This window comes from Canis lupus, chromosome 22 (assembly GCF_048164855.1).
Source record: "Canis lupus baileyi chromosome 22, mCanLup2.hap1, whole genome shotgun sequence".
In the NCBI taxonomy this organism is placed as follows: domain Eukaryota; kingdom Metazoa; phylum Chordata; class Mammalia; order Carnivora; family Canidae; genus Canis; species Canis lupus.
This window is the reverse complement of record NC_132859.1, coordinates 39,868,403-39,885,317: the sequence shown is the minus strand read 5'-3', so window position 1 is coordinate 39,885,317 and position 16,915 is coordinate 39,868,403. Positions and strand designations below refer to the sequence as shown.

Sequence of the window (16,915 nt, the reverse complement as noted above, 5' to 3'; positions counted from 1 at the left end):
CCTGTAATTGATTTTTTAAAAAGATTTTATTTATTTACTTGAGAGAGAGAGAGCGAGACAGTGAGCACTCTAGCTGGGGGAGGGACAGACGGAGAGGGACAAGCAGACTTTGTGCTGATTGGGAGGCCATGCAGAGCTTGATCCTAGGACCCTGAGATTATTACCCGAACCAAAGGCAGATGCTTAACGGACAGCCAGGTGCCCCAACTCTCTGTCCTATTTACCTCCAGCCCAGGTTGTGAGCCATTTTACACCATGCGTTCTCAGTGGGGCAAAAAACCTGATTCCTGGAGTGGTGATGGTAAAAATGTCTTACTCTTTTTGTGTATAAAGGACAGATATAGATACAGTATATAAATGTATCTTATATTAATTTCATTGAGGGTGCTATCTAAGATATAGAAAACATCTTCTATTTTATTTGGGTGGTGCTACTGAAAAATTGTCTAAAAATGCTCCTTAAGGGACTGATAATGATAAAATGGTTGAGAAATACTGCTTTATGTTGAAGATGCCAAGAGGGGTGCTGAGCAGAAGAGTCCCACAGATTTGAGCAGGTTCTAATTGAGAGGGTATGGAAGGTGGTGCCATAGAATTTTACAAGACAATATTTTTATCTAGAGATTTTCAGTGACTGGAACAAAAGGAAATAGGGCTAAATCATATCATGGAGAAGTCAGGTTGAATGTGAGGCAGCTATAGCTGTCAGCTTCATTAAATCATAGGGGAAGGAGTTTAAAATAATGAGGATTTCCTTCTGCCTGGAGTCGTATAGGAAGGGTCCTGTGAAAAGCAAGGGAATGAGCTGGGTCTCCAGAGGTGCTGTCAGTCCATTGGGTGGTTGAGGAGGGACCTTACAATTGGTATTTAAAAACCCATGGAGCACCTGGGTGCAGTTGTTTAAGCATCCAACTTTTACTTTTGGCTTAGGTTGTGATCTCAGGTTGTGATCTTAGGTTGTGAGATCGAGCCCCATATCCAGCCCTGTGTTGGGCTCCATGCTCAGCATAGAGTCTGCTTGAGATTCTTTCTCCTCCCTCTGGCCCTCCTGCTTGTGCTCCCCCTCCCCCGAAAAATCAGTAAATCTTAAAATAAAACCCAGGCACCATTTGGATAATTGGCAACATTTGAGTATGGACTTTATCAAAGGTAGTATTATTGAATCTGTGTGAAACTACCAGAGATTGATAATTGTACTGTGGTTACATAAGAGAATGTCCTTGTGCTTCGAAAATGCACAATGAGATATTTAGGGATAAAACGGGATGTCTACAACTCACTAACAAATGGTTCTGGAAAAAGTGTGTAAGGAGAGAGGAAGACGGAGCTGGATGGGTGTGGATGGATGGGAGGAGCTAAAGGGGAGGAAGGTGAGGGAAAGAGAAAGAGCACGCACAGGATAAATCAGATGTGTGGAAATACTAGTAATGGTGGAATCTGGGTGGAGGGATATTCCTGGAGTTTGTAATATTCTTGCAATTCTTCTGCAAGTTTGAATCATTTCAAAGTACAAATTAAAAAATAAGAAACAAGAAAACACTCCTTTGAGAAACACAAGTCCCACCATGTCCTGTAATGTTATTTCAAATTGCCCAATAATGAAGTAGTTTGAGAGCAGGTTATTGTACAGTAGCATCCAGGGGAACAGGTTGTAGACTTAAGTTCTAGCACAGTGCCTGGCACAGAGTGGGTACTCAATAAATATTTGTTTGAATGAATGAAGTCAAAGCAGCAGTGACTTTGGAGTCGGCTTTTCCCATTGCACAGGGGCCTGGCACCTGGCAGATTTGGATTTGCTTCTCCAGACATGCCTTTATGCCTCTGGACTTCGTGAAAATCACTCAGTGTGGAGAAGTTTCATCTCAGGGACTTTGCATTACAATTACTGTAATGGAAGAAATTGAAGCCCTAATTTTAGACTTCTTGCTGGTAAAGGCACCCTGAGGGGTCAGGTATTTCTCCTGTACTGGTTCTGATTTAGAAAGTATGAAGTCTCTCCCCAAAAGTGTTTAGGTAGAAGCTAAAGTTACTTTGATCGTGGTAAAATATATAAAATTGATGATTTTAACCCTTTTTAAGTGTGCAGTTCAGTGGCATAAGTACATCCACATTTTTGAGAAACCATCACCATCTGAAACTCTGTATCATTAAACAATAACTTTGTTAACTATTTGTTTAGCAAACTGTCTATTCTATAGAATTATACCTGCCACCTTTTAGTAATAGTAGGCTACAGGACCCAAATCTAAAATTGGTGGCACCAGTATTCTAGAACTTAGATTTAATAAATTATCTTGAAAAGAAGCATGTAGGAATTTAACAGCAACATCTGCTGGTTTACACAAATTAACTTTGCCTAAAGATTATAACTTATACATAATAATATACACTGTTTAAAATAAAATTTAAGAACTCTGAGAGTTTTTAAAGAACTTTTTTTTTTTTTTTTAAGTAGATTCCATGCCCAGTGTAGGGCTTGAATTCACAACTCTGAGATTAAGAATTGTGTGCTCTACCAACTGAGCCAGCCAGGTGCTCCTTAAAAAAAAAATAAATAAATAAAATTAACTTTATGGATGCATAATTAACAAACAGGTAGGTATACTATTTTCAGTATATAATTTGATGACTTACCTCTTTTTCTAAATATAAAAACCATTGCCTTTTTAAAGTTATCCTCTGTTTTAATAACTTATTTTTTTCTAGTCATAGAGGTATTATTTCATGTTCTTTAGAGAAAACTTGGAAAACTCAGGAAAGACTAAAGAGAAAACAGAAGACATTAATAATTCCCAGCCTCCCCAAACATTATTAGTACTGTATTCTCTTTCTTTAAGAAAATAGACTATTATGGAAAAATGAGTCAAAAACTGTTTCCAAGGTAATAATTTCAAAATATCTTCATTTTAGATTACATTTTCATAACAAAAACTGTTACTTTAAAAACTCAGGAAGTCTCACTGACTTAGATTTCAAGTGTTGAACATAGTTTTTGGCTTGTCACAGATGATGCTCTCTTGACAAAAATGGGATGGTCTCTGTGTAATATTCACTCATCAGCACACCGTAGGAAGTGTCCCCCAAACATCAAATACAATCGCTTGGAGGCTAGGATCCTAAAAGACACCTTCAGTATTTATAGCCCCAAATAGCAGAGCCTTAGTAGTGGAGTATACAAGGGAAACAAACAGGCTGCGTTTGTCAACAAGACAAAGTTCAGGCTAGAACTTCTCCCAAGCCATCGAAGCACATTCTGTCCTAAAGAACTGCTAGGAAGAGACAGAAGAAAGTCTCACATTTTTAATGCAGGGTAATCAAATTGAGCTAGCTGCCTTCCTGACTTTACAAGTGTATCTTCTGTTTTAGCGGCATCATAGAAATGTGCTATCTACTGGCAGATTAGAAACTGTCCTAAGGGCTGGTTCTTTATTCACAACCTGGAAAATGAAATAGTAACAAGTTGGGTTACTGGAAGCAACTACGAAACTGAGTTTCTTTGCCACGTGTTAGAGGAAATTAGCATCAGACTCGGAGATAAGATATCCTAAAACACAATCTTTTAATACCCCAGGAACACAGGGTTCAAGAATAGCTCTCTGTGCATTTTGAAGGTTTTCTCCCTCACTCAAAACAACTAATAAGTAAACCAGAACATCAAGTGAATCTCCGGACATCAGCCAGATAATGAGAAGCCAGTGTGGATTTTCTTCGCTATATAACAGAACCGCAGGGTATCAAGACGGAATTTAGCCATTACTTTTCTGGAGTTTTTCCAAAACTATCTAAGGAGCAGAGATCCTGTTTCTTGTTCTAACCACCATCAACTTTGAATTAACTCTTCGTGGCTGTTTCCTCACCTGTAAAATGAGGGTTGGGCAAGTTCATCTTGGGGCCCCTCAAATAACCCCCTATGAAGGAAAATGTATGAAGGGAGAGGAAATGTAGCTTCTTCCTCCCTTTTACTGTTAAGCAATTGTTATTTATTTTGGAAAATGCTTTCAGAAAAAGGATATAGGGAAAAATGTTAGGATTATTACTGAGCTGTGACATGTGGCCACAGTGCTATTCAAATTCAAGTCCTCTCAAATGCAGTTAAGAACATATAACTCTCCCTCCTGAGTTCTGCTGTGTTTTACTGTAAACTGTTCTTTCAAACTTCCTGCAGCAGAGAGGACCATCTTAGCACTGTGGTGAATGTTTAAGAAATTAGACAAAAAAGCTTCCATGAACAATAAACAGCTCAAGATCCAGGGATCCTGCAAATAGGGAGCCTCAGAGGTCCCTACCTGAACTTGTTTTGGGTTTTTTTAACCTTCTAATTAAAGGTAGTTTCTGGGCACCTGGGTGGCTCAGTGGTTGAGCATCTGCCTTTGGTTCTGGTTGTGATCCCAGGGTCCTGGGATCGAGTCCTGCATCGGGCTCCCTGCAGGGAGTCTGCTTCTCTCTCTGCCTGTGTCTCTGCCTTTCTCTGTGTCTCTAATGAATAAATAAATACAATCTTAAAAAAATAAAGTTTATATATATATTACTTTCTCCCTGTATCGCAGGATGTTAAAGGTACCACGTAAAATAAGGCTGGGATCAGCCCTATTCTGTCATTCAGATCCTCCACTATCCTCCCCATGCTTGACAACATGATGTAAAATTAAACAAATCAGAATGCTGCACTCAGTTCACATTCAAGATAACAAGAGCATTTGCATCAATTAGGATTATAAACAGACTATGGAAATGAGACGCAATAGGGGAAACCAGTTTAAATATGTTGGCTGACTAAATTCCTTACTCAGATCCAACTGACCTAAATGAGGAAGCAAGGCTAGAATGGCCACCATCAAACCATTCAACCAGACAAGCTCGTTTGCCTACTGCAGGCCCTCCCTAGCAGAACTATCCATTTCCAAGTAGGAGTGGGCTCTTCTGTCTGTCTGCCCTTTCACCAGCTCAGCAACCAAATGAGCATCCTGGAACATTCCCAGCTTCCTGTGCCCCGCGTCTCCCTCAAAGCCACCAGCCCGGCTTCCGCTCTGTGCTCCCACTCTCAGTGCTGCTCACCACCTGGGGAGAATTACCTGTTCTCTTTCTTTTCACACGATCCATCCTCTTTAATCATTATTCTTCCTTTTGAAAGAAAAATACATTTCAAGGTCCAAAAAACTCACCCACATAGAGTTAGAACACAGCCTCCTTGTATGAGAAAGCTGCCTGAAAATTGGTGTAAACCACTCATAGTTAATAAATGCCTTGGGGCACCTCCCTCTGTTCCTGTTTAATCAAGAAGCCAGAGCTTTGTTTCTTCATTTGCCAGAGCCGTTTTATATTCTTCTTGTGGAACTCACCCCAAGAAGAATATTTCTGAGCAGGTCCATAAAAACCAAATTCTGAGGCCAATGCAAATCCATTGTTTGGCTCAGCCATCACATACTGAGCACCTCTGAAGAAACATGTACCCCATGGGCGCCTTCCCTGGCGAGACTGTGTCATAAGCCACTAAATAAGGCATGGGAGAGCCTGAATTTGGGGATTTGTACTAGCCAGGGAGCCTGGGAAGGCTTTTGGGGAAAAAAATGACTTCTGAGAGGCCAGAAGACTGGCTCTCTGAGCTTTACTTTGGTAGGCAGATGCAATTTTTCTAATTTAAAATATAATAAGGAGGCTGTGATGGTGGAGGATAGTGCAGGGGATATAGGGGAACTCTGTAATTCTGATTGATTTTGCTCTGAGCCCAAACTGCTCTATATAGTAGTCTTTTTTTCCCCTCCAAATGTTTTGTGCATATTAATTTAATTTTTAAAAAAGATTCAAGATAGTGTGAGTGAGAGAGCATGAGCAGAGGGCAGGGGCAGAGGGAGAGGGAGACGCAGACCTTCCCACCCCCCTCCTTACACCGGCCCCTGCCCCCGGCCCCCGGCAGGGAGCCCAATGTGGGGCTCCATCCCAGGACCCTGGGATCATGACCTGAGCCAAAGGCAGATGCCCAACCAACTGAACCACCCAGGTGCCCCATTTTCATTTAACTTTAATTCCTGCTTTAAAATCTACCTTATTAGCAAAAGTGACTTGAGGTAACCACCACAATGTAAAAATATAGCCATATGAAATAAGCTAAAAATAGGTAGAAAAGATTGGTGAGGGGAAAAATAAGGGTAGAAAATTAGGTTGCAGATTTAAGCAAACTTTCTAACACATGTGCTTTAAGAAAATTACCGACCGTTACAAAATGTTTAGCCTCTATAACAGCGGTATGTTGAAGGCCAACATAGAAAAGAAAATGTGGGAGCAGTGGGGTAAAGGGACTGCCTGGGAATACAGTGTAGTCCAGGTGCACAATTGTCTAATGATCTGGATTAACTCAGATTGTAGAATATCTAAATTGATTTGCTGCATATTTCTCACAAGGACCTTTGTAGATACTGTTGCTTTCACTTAAACATTACAAAGATACCCTGGGATGTTATATTCAAAAATTTATACTCTCTGAAGTGTATTTGGGGGAGTTATTTTGCAGCTAGGTAATCGTGGACTTGTGGATTTAAACAGGTAGGTGCGCAGTGGGTAGGATTACCTGGCATTCCTGAGTTCTTCAGTTGCTTGGGAGAAGTTCTAGCCTGGACCTTGGCTTGTTGGCAAATGTAATTTGTTGATTTCCCTTGCACACTCCTCTACTCCCTCAGAACTGCTCTCTTTTGGACCATAGTTACTGAAAGTGGTTTTTTTTTTAAGGACCCGACCCTTTAGAGATGGTATTTAACCTTTGGGGAACACTTTCCATGGTGCATTGATGAGCTTTTCATGTGCTGTAGTAGATACTAACTTTGGTTTAGTAGAGAATCAGCAAACATTTTCTGTAAAGGGCCAGATAGTAAATAATTTAAACTCTGCTGTTGTAGCAAGGAAACTGCCATAGACAGTATGTGAACAAATTGACATGACTGTACTCCAGTAAAACTTTATTTACAAAAACAAGTGGTGGGCTGGATCTTTGGCCCCTGGGCCATCATTTGCTGACCCCTGGTTTAGTGGATTTTTGGAAAACAAGATTAAAACACCCTTAGCTTCTGTGGGTGATGAAGAAAAGAATCCAGTACTTGAAACATAAAGATCGCAGTTGAGATTTAGCATCTGTGGTGGGAAAGATGCTTTTGTATTATCTTCCAATAATTTTTCAGTTGCTATAACAATAAAGGGTTTGGAAAAAAAAACCAATAAAGGGTTCGTTGGTGAAAAAAATGGCCTCTAATCCCACCATTCTTAACACAACTGTGTTTTCCTTTTTGTACATTTCTTTTGAGTCCTGTCCTCCTGTATATGTACTTTTGCAAAGCCCCAGTGTCCGTATATACCAGTTGGTATTATTAAAGATCATAATGTACTCACGTATCTGACAATTGTTAGTACATTGGGATCAGTGAGGCCTAAAAAAGATACAAACTAGATTCATCAGGGAAGATATTTCTATTTATTTTATTTATTTATTCATGAGAGACAGAGAGAGAGAGAGAGGCAGAGACACAGGCAGAGGGAGAAGCAGGTTTCATGCAGGGAGCCTGACGTGGGACTCGATCCGTGGTCTCCAGCATCACGCCCTGGACCCAAGGCAGCGCTAAACCGCTGAGCCACCGGGGCTGCCCAGGGAAGATATTTTTAAGGACTGATTTGTGAGGAACAGTGTTTCTGACTTTTTCAATATTAGAGTTATAATTCATTTGTGACAACATGGATGAACTTAGGGTATCACACTGAGTGAAATAAGTCAGACTGAAAAAGATAAATACTGTATGATGTCACTCATATGTGAAATTCAAAAAGCAAATGAATAAACAAACAAAAAATAGGATTAGTTTTATAAATACAGAGAAAGGAACCTGACGGTTGCCAGCCAAAGGGGCTTAGGGGATGGGTAAAATGGGTGAAGGGGAGTGTGAGATCCAGGCTTCCAATTATGGAATGAATAAGTCATGGGAATAAAAGGCACAGCATAGGGAATCTAATCAATAATATTATGATAGTGTTGTGCAGTGATAGACAGCTACACTTGGGAGCACAGCATAGTATATAGAGAAGTTGAATCACTATTATACACTTGAAACCTAATGTAATATTGTGTCGTCTGTATTAAAAAATAAATGCGAGCACCTGGGTGTCTCAGTCCATTAAGGGTCTGCCTCAGGTCATGATCTCAGGGTCCTGGGATCAGCCCCATGTCTGGCTCCCTGCTCAGCGGGGAGTCTGCTTCTCTCTCTCCCTCTGCCTCTCCCCCCACCCATGCTCCCTCTCTCTCTCTCTCTCTCAATTAAATAAATAAAACCTTTAAAAACAAGTAAACAACAAATAAATACAATACCATTGTTAGTGAAAAAGTGATTTGCTTAAAAAATTTAGCTATAATTCACTCTTAAGCCCTGTAAAATGGCAATACCTAGACTAACTATGGGAAGAAATTAGGCCAGGGCTAAAGTCAATCAGGTAATTGGCTATTCATAGGCAAACCTTTCTTTAGCTCTAAGTTAATGTTGCAGTTCCCAGGATTTCAGGCCAGCATGAGAGTTACTACACCCTTGCCCATGGCCACAGAGGCTAGACCAAAGCAGAGTTTTTGTTCAGTTTTTTAAAGGTTTTATTGATTTATTAGAGAGCCCAAGTAGGGGGGAGCTGGAGAGGGAGAAGCAGACTTCCTGGTAAGCAGGGACCCCACGTAGGGCTCAATCCCAGGACCCAGGATCATGACCTGAGCCAAAGGTAGACACTCAACCGACTGAGCCTGCTAAGCACCCCTCAGAGCAGAGTTTTAATTTTTTCCTTCTTGTTTGGGGTCTATGCAACAAACCAAGAAACAGATCTTCAATCTCATTCTATACAATGTGACTCTCAAGATGTACTTTTCTGAACAGGAATTTCCAAATATGTGTATCCAAGAATGGCAAGATTCTTTTCCACAATGGTGTTATCACTGCTCAAAATATTTTGAAGCTCTTTTTTTGGAATTGCCTTCTGAATAAGTTACAAGCCGCCGCGAAAAAGAAGTCTGCCTGCTTCCTAGTCTTACCTCATTTTTGACTAAAAATGGTATTAGCCAGCTCAACTCCCTCGCCTTGGCCTCTGCCCGTGGCTCTGAGTTGCTTTTGGCTCTTTCCAGATCTTATAACCATGTTCAGAGGAAATGGATTTGTCTCAGCTGAGCTAAAGAGTGTGGGTCATGACAATCAGCCAGGAGCCTCTGAAGGTATTTCTTTTGGAGGGAACAAAAATAATTATTTCTCTGTGTAAGGTCTGATATTAAAAAAACAAAAAACAAAAAACAAAAAAACGCGTATGTCTTCATACATCATTGTGCTGTCCCCAGGCCACTGTAGCAACATGGTTTTTGAATGAGATTAGCCTGCCAGGGATGGCCTCTAAAACTGACCTGCTTTATTCCAAATCCAGGGTCTAATGCAGAGGTCTTTGAAAGGCCTTCATTTCTTTGTGTTCTCTTGTCCCTCTTGCCTGGACATTTGAAAGGCTGTTCTAGATTTGCTTTCCTGCTTGATTGTGCATTTATTGAGAGAAGGTGATGGACTGTAATATGTTCTCCCTACTTTTTTTTTTTTAAAGATTTTTTATTTATTTATTCATAGAGATGCGGAGAGAGAGAGAGAGAGGCAGAGACACAGGCAGAGGGAGAAGCAGGCTCCATGAAGAGAGCCTGACGCGGGACTCGATCCAGGGTCTCCAGATCACGCCCCGGGCTGCAGGCGGCGCTAAACCGCTGCGCCACCGGGGCTGCCCAGTTCTCCCTACTTTTGTCGTCCTTCTGTGTCCTTCCTCTGATATGGAAAGGGGGAAGCTCATATCTGTGCTAGGAAGTTTTTTTGTCCAGCAGGCCACTGTGTAGCGCATAACTTAGCAGGTGGGATCAGAGCTGCTTAGAAGACCTCATACATAGGATCTTAGTTGCAGACAGAAGATTCTTTTGAAGCAGCCTATGCAGCAGGGGATTCACTGGAGTTTGACTGTATTTCTGGGAAAACAGAGCTTCGGTGCCACATGCTCAGCAACCACATAGCCTGTCTCCAGCCCATTCCCTACCCTAATGTGGTTCTAACTCACATCTGCCCTGGTACCAGCAAAACACTAAACCCTGTTCTGCAGCTGCTCCAAGGAATCACACACCCAGCCTGTGGCTGTTACCCCCTGTTGTTGCCTTTCTGGTTTCGCATGTGTGTCTGCTTGAAGAATCTAGCTGCAAGGGAGTCTGTGTTGGGGAGGCATGGGCTGGAACATTGTTGGATTGTGCTGAATGAGCCACTTTGGAATGTTTGTGACTAAGGTTTACACACAGAGGTGATGGCTAAACCCCTGGTGGGGGGAGGTGGGCAGCTGGTGGCTTAGTGGTTGAGCATTTGCCTTTGGCTCAGGTTGTGATCCTAGGGTCCTGCTACTCCCGCTGCCTATGTCTCTGCCTCTCTCTCTGTCTCTCATGAATGAATAAATTAATAAAATCTTTAAAAATAATAATAATAAAAAATAAACCCCTGGTGATGAGAGCAGAGGGTAGGGGACTGAGTATAAGAGACTCGTGAGGGTTGTGAGGAGAAGTAAGTGCCTGGGATCCAGTGCAATCGTCAATGCTGTTACAGGAGGGTGGCTTGGCTGCCCACTGTGTGACAGGTGGCATGCTGGGTCGGAGTGACCACTGTGCCATGCCCATGCCCTTGGCACTGTTCTCGATATGATGGAAGAAGTGCTGGGCTCATGATGCTTTGCAGTATTGGAATTTTGAAGCTTAAAAAAGTCTCTTTCAAATCCTGGCCAGTGTATAACCACAGTGACTACCATTCTGAGTTTCAGTCTGTTTATCTATAAAATAGGGATATGCCTACCTTGTCGGGAGACTGGGGTGGTAAAATCAGATAATATGTGACTGTCTACCATGCACTCTGTCATAGAGTAGTTGTCTCCCAAATTACTACAGTTATGTTCGATTTTGCCATCTTTCTCTTTCCTTTTTGTCTGAGCAACTCACAGTTACCTTAGACCCTTAGTTTAAGGGTTTAAGTGGCTTCTAGGCTTTTTCTTAGGAGTTAGCTTATCTTTCCCACCCCCTGCATGCCTCATTTTCCCTGCTGCCCCCTGAACATTTTATCATGAAAAATTTCAAACATACAGGAAAGTGGAGAGAATTGTACAGTGACTGCCACATGTCTGTAACCTGGACTCTATGATTAACATTCTGTTCTACGTGTTTTATTACATATTTTTCCATCAACACATCCGTCAACCCATTTTTTTCTTTATACATTTTATGGTAAAATGTCGACATGGGTGCACTTCCTCATAAATATTTTAGCATGCATATTGTTGACAAATACCATTAAGTTACTTGCAGTTTTTTCTCTTGATGTAAAATTTCACAATGAAATGCATAAATCATAAATGTGCACTTGCTGAGTTTTGAGAACTGCATACACCTGTCACCCAAACTCTCATCAAGGTATAGAGCATTAGTATCTGGCTTCTTCTAGTCAACATAACATTTTGAGATTCATCCATGTAATCACATCTTTCAGTCATTGATTTTTTTTTTTTTAATTGCTGTGACAGTTGGCTTTAAAATTGTCCTGATCATTGAGAAAAAGTCAGATCCATTTGCCATCCTTGTGGAGCTTGGACATTGTTCTTCTTTATCTTTTCCTGCCTAATGCTATCAATGCACAAAGGCTCTTTGTAGACATTTAGAGTTAAAGGGGCTTAGAGACCATTTAATTCTGTTCCCGTCCCGATCTTTGGCATCTGGGCCAGGGCAAGCCATCTCTTTTGACCCATTTCTGCTCCCTTTCTGGTCTCATGTGAGTGAGAGTTACCATGCGTGAGAAGTCAGAGGGCCAGTGCATAGGCACCTGAAACACTGAATCATTTGAGGCCTAAAAGAGGGATGAATTCAGCCCTGTCCTAGCGTTTCTGTTGTTGGCTTTCCTTTGGGCTGAGTTCATGCTAGAAATAGAGGACTCGTTGGCTAGAAACAGCTCTTTTCCTTTTCTGTAAATGAATTAGCTGGGACTTTGCAGCTATGAAATTCTCTGATGTTTGAAAAAGGAGTCTTGCTTTTCTCAGTTCTTCCTTCCCTCCCTTCCTTGCCCCTTCCTCCTCCTCCTCCATCTGTTTGTCTGTCTCTCTCATATACCCCATTGAACATATTTATGTTTAGGGACTTGGTCTGAAAGTTTAAAGTAGATCTTTGGTGAAGGTGAATGACATGCCTGAAGGGGAGAAAGAGGAGGGTTGAGAAAGAATGACCATTTCCCGATCATAGGGAGGCAATACCAATCCACTGGGGTCGATTCTTCAATAACATAACGTGTGGCAGCCAAGAATTAGACGCAGCAAGGCTCCCTGGGTGCTATTTCCTTCCTTGTCTCTGTCCTATGCAGAAGTTCTGGAACGTGCCTGCACATTAGAAAGATTGGGGAGATATTACCAAAACAGCACCACCAGGTTCCACGCTGGACCAGTTGAACCAGAATGTGGGCCCCTTTCCCCAGGCAGTTCTCAAGCCACAGTTTAAGATCACCGATTTGGTGCCTTCGGGACCCATTTTCACACACGGTATCCCATGAATGCTAATAACCTTCCAAGGCAGGCAGGTTCTAGTACTCTCCTAATTTTAGGCAGGCAAACTGATATTGAAGAGTGGACATGTTCATATAGGTCCATCTGATTGCAGATGCCACATTCTTCCCATTATTCTGTGTTCCCTGTGATGCTTTTATGTGAATGGATTTCACACAGTGGAAAAGATAACATTCCTTCTCTCAGAGTCGCTGATCTTGTGCCATACAGTGGCCAGAAGTCTCCTGGGGCATGTTGTTGGTGAGCCCTGCCTAGGAGCTGAGGGACTGGGAAGGAGACATAGTGGGTGGGCAGCTAGGCTGTAGCATGGTGAGTGCTTTCATGGTGTAGCCAGGGCTCTGGACGAGTCCGGACTTGTCTCCCAGTGATATGTGCAGGGAACTCTTGCTGGAGGATATACCATCTAGTTAAGACCTAGAGCTATGAGAGCAAGCATGGGCTCCCTGGGGGAAGTGAAAGAAACCCTACAGCTGAAAGCCAGAAGGAAAAGAAGGATCTGGAACCAAGTACTGAATCACTTGAAGATGTGCTTCACTGAGCAAAGCTGTTTCTCACCCCACCTATTGTACATTAAAACATGATTTTTTCATTTTGTACCAGCATCCTTATTTGCATGTGCAAAATGAAATAAAATGCTTTGTCTTAGGTTTTCTATACATTGCAAATCTCATTGAATTTTAAAGCATTTTGTTTTTTTGTATTTTTGCTTACTAGAAGAAGATGTAAATAAATTTATGACTTTAGAGCTAAGAAATTCTGAATAAATAATGTTTATTTCCCACCACTCATGGAAGGCCTGAGGAGTTCTGTGAAATAGTTGCACATCAAAGGGGTTTTGGGCAGAGATTCCAGAATCTTGTGAATTATTTTTATTTCCCCGCCCCCGGTGTTAACGTTAACAGGATAGCATACTATTAAAAGCATGTTTTTTTTCCCCACAGTATTCAATTTTTAAAAATTATTGAAGTGTAATTGACATACAATGTTATATTAGTTTCAGGTGCACAATATATTGATTTGACATTTCTATCTATATATCACTCAGTGCTCACCACAATATGTGTAGTCACCATAAAACGTTATTACAGTATTATTGACTGTTCTGTATACTGCATTTGTTATTTTCATGACATTAGTTATTTTATAAGTCGAAGTTTCTTAATCCTCTTTGCCTATTTCACCCATTTCCCCCTCAACCCCTGCTTCCCCTCTGGCAACCACTAGTTCTCTATGTTTAAGAGTCTGTATGTTTGTTTGGTTGGTTTTTAGATTCCACACATGAGTGAAATCATATGGTATTTGTCTTTCTCTGACTTATTTCACTTAGCATAAGACCTTCTAGGTCCATCCATATCATCACAAATGGCAAAATCTCCTTAAGCATGGGTTTTCAAGTTAATTTAGAACCCAGCTTTGTCATTTTCACCTAACTTAATGTATGAAAGTTACCCTACCTTTCTAAAATTGTTTCCTCATCAGTAAAATGAGAATTATAATACTTAACTCAATGTAATAAAAAAATCATTTATTATTTTGATTTTTGTAAATTTTATTTTTTAATTTTTGTAAATTTTTAAAAAATATTTTATTCATTTATTTGAGAGAGAGAGAGAAAGCACGAGCAGAAGGAGGGGCAGAGGAGAAGCAGATTCATCACTAAGCAGGGAGCCCTACGAGGGGCTCCATCCTAGGACCCTGGGATCATGACCTGAGCCAAAAGCAGATGCTTAACTGACTGAACCATTCAGGTGCCCCATTTTTGTAAGTTTTTGAAAAAAAATTATTTATTTGAGAGAAAGAGAACAGAGAGAGAGTACACAGGAGTGGTGAGAAGGGACAGAGGGAGAAGGAGACTCCCCACTAAGCAGGGAGCCAGATGTGCTGGAATTGAACCCAGGATCCCAGGATCATGACCGGAGCAGAAGGCAGATGCTTAACTGACTGGGCCACCCAGGCGCCCCCGTTTTTGTAACTTTATGCTGTCAGAATGAATAGATGAACTCATTTTTTCTTACCTTTTAAAAATCTAATATTTGGTTTATACAAAAGAATATATGCAATTATATACATGTTGTAAACATAAGAAGAATGAATAGGCTCATCACTCAACCTAGGAAGGATAATAAAACCACTAGTGGCTCATCTACCTGTGTGTTCTCCATATCAGTAACCCTCCCCTTTAAGGTTACCATTTAATTTCTGAATTTTGAGTTCATCATTCCTTTGCCTTTTTATAAATAATAATATAGATTATAATAAGTGTTTAAAAATATATATCTCTAAACAAAATATGATTTAGTTTTCATTTTTAAAAAAGATTTTATTTATTCATGAGAGAGAAGGAGAAGGGCAGAGGGAGAAGCAGGCTCCTTGCAGGGAGCCTGATGTAGGACTCAATCCTGGACCCCAGGATCATGCCCTAAGCTGAAGACAGACGCTCAACCACTAAGCCACCCAGGTGTCCCGATTTAATTTTCATTTGTATATATTTAAAAAAATATGTTCTATATAGTTTTCTGCCGTTGTGTTTTTTTTCTTTACTCGTTACACTAATGAAAATTTATCCCTGTTGTGCTTAATGACTACAGTGTATTCATTTTCAAAGGTATATAACACTCCATTGTGTGAATATGCTACCAATTATTTATCCTGGTGCTGAGTATTAATTAATTAATTTATTAAATTGCCCTTTTTTTTAAAGATTTTATTTATTCATGAGAGACACATTTATTCATGAGAGAGAGAGAGAGAGAGAGAGAGAGGGAGAGAGAGAGGGAGGCAGAGACACAGGCAGAGGGAGAAGCAGGCTCCATGCAGGGAGCCCGACATGGGACTCGATCCCGGGTCACCCCCTGAGCCGAAGGTGGCACTAAACCCCTGAGCCACTGGGGCTGCCCTGGTGCTGAGCATTTAGATTGTTTAACTTTTCCTGCTGTGAGCAGTGCTGCTACTATGCACCTGCTTGTGCATGACTCTCAGTGCACATGTGCAAGAATTTCTTGATGATGTATATAGAGAAGTGGAATTTTGGGATTTTAGGGTATTTGGATGCTCAATTTCATGAGAGAACGTTAACTTGTTTTGCCGTAGATGTATCCTTAAAGTGGATGCACCAGTTTAATGTCTACCAGGTGAGTGTAAGCATTCTCACTGTTCTACACCTTTTGGTGTTTGGGTGTTGTTAGATTTCTTCATTTTACCAGGCTAGTGGATATAAGTAGTATGTCATTGGTGCTTTAGTCTGTGTATCCCTGATTATGGGAAAGAAAGGCTCTTTATATTTTTAATGGTCATTTTCTCTTCCCTTTTGTGAAATTCCAGCTTGTCTGTTTTTGCCTATTTATTAGGTTATTTATCTTTTCCACATTAGTTTGTAGGAGTTCTTTATATATTCTGAATACTTACCCTTTGTTGGGTATATGTGTGTTACAGATATCTTTTCTTAGTTCATAGTTTGTCATTTTATTTTATTTGTGATGCTTTTGAAAAACAAATTCTTATTTATTTTTACATTATCTTTATTATGCTTCCCACTCCTGACAGCTGCTCCATTCACTGACAGAAACAGCTATGACTCCTGGCAGGCCCATCTCAGATGCTTGGGAAAGCAACACAAGCAAACCTAAGTACGATTTCCCAACTGAGACCTCTTTCAAAAAAATTGCTAACTCTCAGATCGCTACTTCAACACACAGCACAACTGACAACTCAGATTTTTCACTGAGAGCAGCTCCCAGCGCTGATTCAAACCAAGTCAATCTATAGATAGGATCTCAGGTCAGGAAGTTCTTCATTTTAATATGGTAGGATTTCAGTATTTTCTTTTATGGTTAGATAAAAAGGTAGTCTGTATTTTCTGCTGGAAGTTTCAGAATTTTACTTTAAATCTTTAATCTGGACTTTTGTGTCCGAGGTATGAAGTATGGATCCAGTATTCTTTAATATTTCCTGTACTGCACAGTATTTTCAAGAGAATGGAGAGGACTGTAAGCATCTAGCTCCTCACATAGTTCTGGTACAGCAAGGTACCCTGTCAAGGTTACTTGTTGCTTATTTATTTATTTATTTATTTATTTATTTATTTATTTATTTATTAAATATTTTATTTATTTATTCATGTTATACAGAGAGAGAAGAGAGAGAGAGAGGCAAAGACACAGGCAGAGGGAGAAGCAGGTTCCAGGCAGGGAGCCCGACGTGGGACTCGATCCCAGGTCTCCAGGATCACGCCGTGGGCTGAAGGCGGCGCTAAACCACTGAGCCACCCAGGCTGCCCACTTGTTGCTCTTTTAACCTTTAGTTTACT

The 16,915-nt window shown here is 40.8% G+C and overlaps 1 protein-coding gene across 2 annotated transcripts in view; it reads left to right on the top strand.

Annotated features, from left to right (window-relative positions):
* Window positions 1-16,915, top strand: part of OSBPL10 (oxysterol binding protein like 10) — a 295,603-nt gene that overhangs the window by 20,303 nt on the left and 258,385 nt on the right. The gene's annotated exons all lie outside the window — the stretch shown is intronic.